Genomic DNA, 6,972 nt, shown 5'->3' with positions numbered 1-6,972 from the left:
TGGAACAAATAATTCTAAAATTTATATGGAACCAGAAAAGACCTCGAATAGCCAAAGGGATATTGAAAAAGAAAGCCAAAATTGGTGGCATCACAATTCCAGACTTCAAGCTCTATTACAAAGCTGTCATCATCAAGACAGCATGGTAGTGGCACAAAAACAGACACATAGATCGATGGAACAGAATAGAGAGCCCAGAAACAGACCCTCAACTCTATGGTCATCTAATCTTCGACAAAGCAGGAAAGAATGTCCAATCGAAAAAAGGCAGCCTCTTCAATAAATGGTGTTGGGAAAATTGGACAGACACATGCAGAAAAATGAAATTGGACCATAGACTCAAAATGGATGAAGGACCTCAATGTACGAAAGGAATCCATCAAAATCCTTGAGGAGAACACAGGCAGCAACCTCTTCGACCTCAGCCGCAGCAACATCTTCCTAGGAACATCGCCAAAGGCAAGGGAAGCAAGGGCAAAAATGAACTATTGGGATTTCATCAAGATCAAAAGCTTTTGCACAGCAAAGGAAACAGTTAACAAAACCAAAAGACAACTGACAGAATGGGAGAAGATATTTGCAAATGACATATCAGATAAAGGACTAGTGTCCAAAATCTATAAAGAACTTAGCAAACTCGACACCCAAAGAACAAATAATCCAATCAATAAATGGGCAGAGCACATGAACATTTCTGCAAAGAAGACATCCAGATGGCCAACAGACACATGAAAAAGTGCTCCATATCACTCGGCATGAGGGAAATACAAATCAAAACCACAATGAGATATCACCTCACACCAGTCAGAATGGCTAAAATTAACAAGTCAGGAAATGACAGATGCTGGCGAGGATGCAGAGAAAGGGGAACCCTCTTACACTGTTGGTGGGAATGCAAGCTGGTGCAACCACTCTGGAAAACAGCATGGTGGTTCCTCAAAATGTTGAAAATAGAACTGCCCTATGACCCAGCAATTGCCCTACTGGGGATTTACCCTAAAGATACAAACATAGTGATCCGAAGGGGCACGTGCACCGGAATGTTTAGAGCAGCAATGTCCACAATAGCCAAACTATGGAAAGAACCTAGATGTCCATTCCCAGATGAATGGATCAAGAAGATGTGGTATATATACACAATGGAATACTATGCAGCCATTAAAAGAAATGAAATCTTGCCATTTGCGATGATGTGGATGGAACTAGAGCGTATCATGCTTAGCAAAATAAGTCAAGCGGAGAAAGACAACAATCATATGATCTCCCTGATATGAGGAAGTGGTGATGCAACATGGGGGCTTAAGTGGGTAGGAGAAGAATCAATGAAACAAGATGGTATTGGGAGGGAGACAAACCATAAGTGACTCTTAATCTCACAAAACAAACTGAGGGTTGCTGGGGGGAGGGGGGTTGGGAGAAGGGGCGTGGGGTTATTGACATTGGGGAGGGTATGTGCTTTGGTGAGTGCTGTGAAGTGTGTAAACCTGGCGATTCACAGACCTGTACCCCTGGGGATAAAAATATATTATATGTTTATAAAAAATTAAAAAAAAAAAAGAATGGTATATTTTGTCTAATTTCCTTGGGCAACTCTTGAGATGATCGTGTGATTTTTATCTTTTCTTTTCTTGGTGTATTGAATTACACTTATTGATCTTTGTAGGTTCAACTACCCTTGCATCCCACAGATAAATTCCATTTAGCCATGGTGCCTAATTTGTTTAATGTGTGAACTCAGTTTGATAACTGAGAATTTTCCCATCTGTATTCATCAAGGATAGTGGTTTATTGCTTTTTTCTTGTGGTGGTGTCCTTATCTGGTTTGCTATCAAAATTATACAGCCTTTGTAGAATGAATTCAAAATTGTTGCCTCTTCCTTAACATTCTGGAAGAATGAGGAGTATTGGTGTTAGTTTTCCACTGCATGTTCATAGAATTCACTAGTGAAGCCATTTGACCACGAGGTTTTCTTTTGGGAGTTTTTTGATTGCTTGCTCTATCTCTTGAGTTACAGGTTATAAGTGTTAGGCCCCCCTTGAGCTTCACTGGACCCAACCCTTGTGCAGAATTGAGGGGCCACCAGGACAAACCCCTGACTTTTCCTCATTCTTGGGATCTTTCATTCAGGTTAGACAGAGACTCTGTGGGCAGAGTGGAATCTCTCCTGGCCCAGGGGAATGGAGAAAAGGAACAGTGATGGGGCAGGGCCAAGAAGAGGGAGGTTGAGAAGGCTCCTCACTGCAGATGCTGACTTTGGAATGAGTCCTCTACAACAGGATCACACAGCAAGCCATAGGGGTCGCTCAGCATGTGGAATCGTTCCAGGCCCAGTGTTTTCATGTGCAACAACTCCTCCAGTCCCAACCCCGACCCCAGCTAGGTTGATAACCCCTCAAAGACAGGCACTCCAGCCAGAGCTGCCACTATCTCCTTACAATAAACTGGGGAGGACCCTCCTGGGAGGATGATGTTGGGCCCTGAGCCATGGCAGGAACAGAGGGTCAAGTCCTGGTGGTTGAGGGCATGGGGTTCCTGTAGGCCACTAATTGGCCCCTTGTTTCCTAAAAATAAAGGCCCCTCAGAAAAGCTGGGGGATCCAATATCAGGCTGGTTGATGGGCTTTCATGCTAAACCATTCTTGCTGCTGAGACAGAGTGTGTACATGCCAGGGGACAAACAAGTCCTAGCAGCAGTCATCAAAGAGCACACTCTGAGGAAACAGGTTCCCCAGGCTGAAGTCCCTCACTTTCTGATGGTAAAATACTTGCTCATGCCCATTGTGCTGGGTGGGTATAGTGTCCCACAGTGTGGTGGGCTACCCAGGGGCTGCCCACCTGAAGGTTGCTTTGAACTGGCCAGAGAAGATATCACGGGATGTTATAGAGACTTTGGGGTAGGTGGCTGGGTGGGCAGAACCAAATATGGGGGGCTGTATAGGTATGGAGGCAGCCTCTGGACAGTGGACAGTTTGCTGGTATCCAGGGGGACACCCTGAGTGATGCAGGACAAGGCAGGTGACATTGTTGTCACAAACTTTCTGGGCAGTTGCTCTTGGGTGTCAGCTGAGCCCTTGGGCAAGCTGAGAGGAACATGGTGGTGGCAGGAAGGGATTCCAGGGGAAGAATCTGGGTAAGGGGGGTACCCAGCACAGGAGATGAAGCAGAGGGGGAGGAATTGGAGGATGAGAGAGCCAGAGCACTGAGTAAAGGGTGACCCAGGGAGGAGGCTGACAGTGAGGGGTGGCTATCAGAGTCTTGAACACGGGGGTGGGGACTGCTCTAGGAAGCCCAGGGGTTGGGACTGCCCAGGGAAGACCACAGGATGGGTAGCTGAGCAGGGAGTAAAGTCCTGTCTCATCATAGCCCAAGCTTGGTCCAGGCACTGGCTCCCACTGATCCTGATGTGGCTCATGCCGTGTCTTAATTTGGAGGTACGGATGTCCTCACTCAGGTCTCCTCAGGGCCCTGGGAGGTGGGAAATGCCAGGGGAAAGTGCAGGTTGGTGAGATCAGGTAGGGAGCTTCTTGTGTTCATGGCTGGTGGAAGGACAGGCACACTGGCAGGCTGGTCAGGGAGCATATTTTGCTCTGATTAACATCAGAAAGGTGTTCATTGCAGGGAGTTCACAGGACTAAGATCAGGAAGAACATCAGGACAGCTTCCAAGCATGGCATGGCTTCAACAAATCTTTGTCCTCTAACAAGTTCTCTTCAATAACAGGGACTTTGGAGTGCACATTGCCATTCAGAAAAGCTCCATGGTGGCTGTGCAGGATGCTAGGAGGGGCGGGGCCTGGATAAGTGTCCTGAGGGCTGGGGTTCCTCACACTGTTGTGAAGGCAGAGTCAGTACTTGTCCTATTCAGTCAGATGGTAGTAGAAAGACCTGCCCCTTCGCAGCAGGGACATTGTCCCAGGGCACATCCTCCACCAGCTGGGCTCTGGGGGAAGAGACAAATAGGCAGGACCACAGGGAGAGCTGTCTTTCTGGCAGGGATAGCAGTGGAGTGGGGACGCCATTTTTCTGGAACCTCACTGTAACTGTTCAAAGCTCCTGGTGCCCAGTTCTCCACAATGAATACAGAGGCAAGTGGAGGGGATTCTTGGAACTCAGCCAGGTCAGAGCTTATCTGGTTACCAGTGGGCAGAGAACGGCCATAAGGAGAGCTCCTTGTGTATGCCAGTCGCAATGTGGGGGCCTGTAGGCCCCATGTGTTCCTCAACTCCATGCTCTCTGGTGTCTGTGCCTCCTCTACAAGCCTGTCTTCCTGCCCTTCAGCCTCCACCTGTGCCTCTTAGATGACTAGACTGCTCTGTGCAGGTTGTCTACATCTTCCTATGTCAGTCTTGGTCAGTTGTGTGTTTCTAGGAATGGACCCATTTCCTGTAGATATATAATTGGTTGGCATTCAATTATTCATAGTCTTTCATGATTCTACATATTCCTGTCCTACCCTTTGTAATAACCCTCTTTTATTTCTTCTTTTTTTATTATATTAGTCACCGTACAGTACTATGTCTCTTTTTTTCTTAGACTAGCTAACTTTTTGCCATTTTGTGTTCATCATCTTCTAGAACCAGCTTTTAGTTTCATTGATCCTTTTGATTGTTTTTCTGGCCTCTATTTCATTTAATTCTGCTCTGATTTTTTATTATCTCTTTCCTTTTGTTAACTTTGGGCTTAATTTGTCCTTCTTTTTCTAGTTCACTGAAGTGTAAAGGCAGATTGACATCTTTCTAATTTTTTGTTGCTCTAAACTTCCTCTCAGAACTGCTTTTACAGCAACCCACAAAATTTGATATATTGTATTTTCATTTTCACTTGTTTGAGACCATTATTTTATTTTCTTTTGATTTCCTCTTTGACCTATTGATTGTGTTACCAAACTCGGACTAGTTGAGCACCCAATGCCCAGTAAGCCAATGTCTGAGACATGGGTTTTGAGGCAAAGAAAGCTTCTCTATCACAAGGAAAGCCTAGTGAGAAGGCTGACTATCATTCCCAAGGCTGCATTGCCCTCTGGAGGAAAAGGGACAGCCACTACTTGTTTGGGGAAGGAGGTGAATGTAGGTAGGTGAAGGAGGACGATGAGGTGTTTCTGGAAACCTTGAGAGGGTGGACCTTGAAAGAATCTGGAGCTCTATATTCGTCTGGAAAATAAGGCACCCCATTAGGGACCTGGAATTGATTAGGTATGTCAGATAATTTTGAGACAAATGTTTCTTTTCACTCCCCATTAGGTTTCTATAATCAGTGGGTAAACAGGGAGTAGGGGTAAAAAGCAAAGTAAATGATTGATCATGCATGAGGTTAAGAGATGCAACAACATCCTTAGTAGGGAATAAAACGTGACGTGCAGCTAAGGTAATATTGCAACTAATACAAAGTAGTTCTGCATATGTTTTCAAGACTAGTACAAGAATCTGGCTTCAGGTGTCTGGCCTCAGTTGTTTAAAATGTTGTCACCTCTTTCCCATGTTTTTAGGTCTACTCAGTTTCCTCTTGTTCATTTTTACTTTCATACCAATGTAGTCAGAGAAGTTGGCTGATATGATTTCAGTCTTCTTAATTTTGTTAAGATTTCTGTGTTTCATCAGGGGATCAATGTACACATCAATGTACACATGAGAAGAATATGCATTCCTCTGCTGCTGAACAGAATGTTCTGTAAATGTCTGTCATTTTTTTCTGAAGTGTGGTTATGTTCTGTTTCCTTGCCGATTCTGCATCTGGATGGTCCATCCATTGTGGACCATGGGGTACTGAGGTCCCTATTACTGGATCATTGTGTATTTCTCCCTTATGATCTGTATTTGTTTAATGTATTTCAATGCTCAGGTGTTGAGGGCACATGTATTTACAACTGTTGTATCTTCTTTTTGGCTTGAAGTCTATCTTGTCTGATGTACATATGGTTGCACCTGCTTTCTTTTTGGTACCATTTGCTTGGGTTATCCACATCCATTCCCACGCTATAAACCTACATTTGTCCTTACAGCTAAAATGAGCCTTCTGAAAGCATCACAAACTTGGGTCTGTGTTTTTAATTTATCAAGGCACTCTCTGTCATTTGATTGGTAAAGTCATCCACTTAAGTTTAAGTGATTATTGATGCTATTGTCATTTTATCTTTTCTTTTCTGGTTGTTCTGTATCTTTATTATTTCTTCTTCTTTGTGTTTCTGTCTAATTCTGTCAGTTGCTGGTTTTCCATGATGATTCCCTCAGTTTCCCCTTTCTTAAGGTTCTCTCTGCTCTAGATATTGTTTTGTCTTACCCTGAGGTTTGTATAAAGTGTCTCATAGATTAAATGGTGCTTTTCCTGCTGTTGGCAACTTTTCTTCATATGCCTACATGGCTGTTCTCATTTTCCTCCTCTCCCTTTGCATTTTTGCTGTCACAAACTCTTTTCCTGGTATGGGTTTGTTGCCAACTGTAGTAGCTCTAGTTATTTTTAATAATTTTAACCATTGCTGTTATCATTAAGTGTTTAGTGCCCTATTCTAAAATAAGGTTACAGTTTCTGACTCTGTCTGCCAGCTAACTCAGAGTCTCATCTCATCTCTTCATTACAGTATTAATTTACCTTCATCTCTTCATTACAGTATTAAAGTTCTGTTCAATATGTCTTGGAGGCAGGACTAGTGGTGGGGAATTCCCTCAAGTGTTCTTTGTCTGGGGAAGTCTTTATTTCTCCTTCATGTCTGAAAGATAAATGCTGGATAGAGATTTCTTGTCTGGCAATATTTATTTGTCAATGCTATGAGTATGTCATTCCACTCTCTCCTGGCCTGCAGAATTTCTGCTGAGAAATTTACTGATGTTCTCTCTTATGGGGGCTCATTTTTAGGTTACTTTCTTCTATCCTTTCAAGTTTCCTTCTTTATCATTGACATTTGACAGTGTCATTAGAAGGTGTCTTGGAGATGGTATTTTTGTATTGAGATAAAAAGGTTAGCTATTAACTTCACAGA

The 6,972-nt window shown here is 43.6% G+C and overlaps 2 pseudogenes; both read right to left on the bottom strand.

The window, feature by feature from the left end:
• Positions 1-2,236: 2,236 nt before the first annotated feature.
• LOC116589416 lies at positions 2,237-3,412 on the bottom strand (annotated as a pseudogene).
• Positions 3,413-3,447: 35 nt separating this feature from the next.
• LOC116589415 lies at positions 3,448-4,238 on the bottom strand (annotated as a pseudogene).
• Between the last annotated feature and the right edge of the window lie 2,734 nt (positions 4,239-6,972).

This window comes from Mustela erminea, chromosome 4, assembly GCF_009829155.1.
Source record: "Mustela erminea isolate mMusErm1 chromosome 4, mMusErm1.Pri, whole genome shotgun sequence".
NCBI classification, from domain to species: domain Eukaryota; kingdom Metazoa; phylum Chordata; class Mammalia; order Carnivora; family Mustelidae; genus Mustela; species Mustela erminea.
The sequence above is the reverse complement of the archived record's forward strand: the minus strand, read 5'-3'. Positions and strand labels throughout refer to the sequence as shown.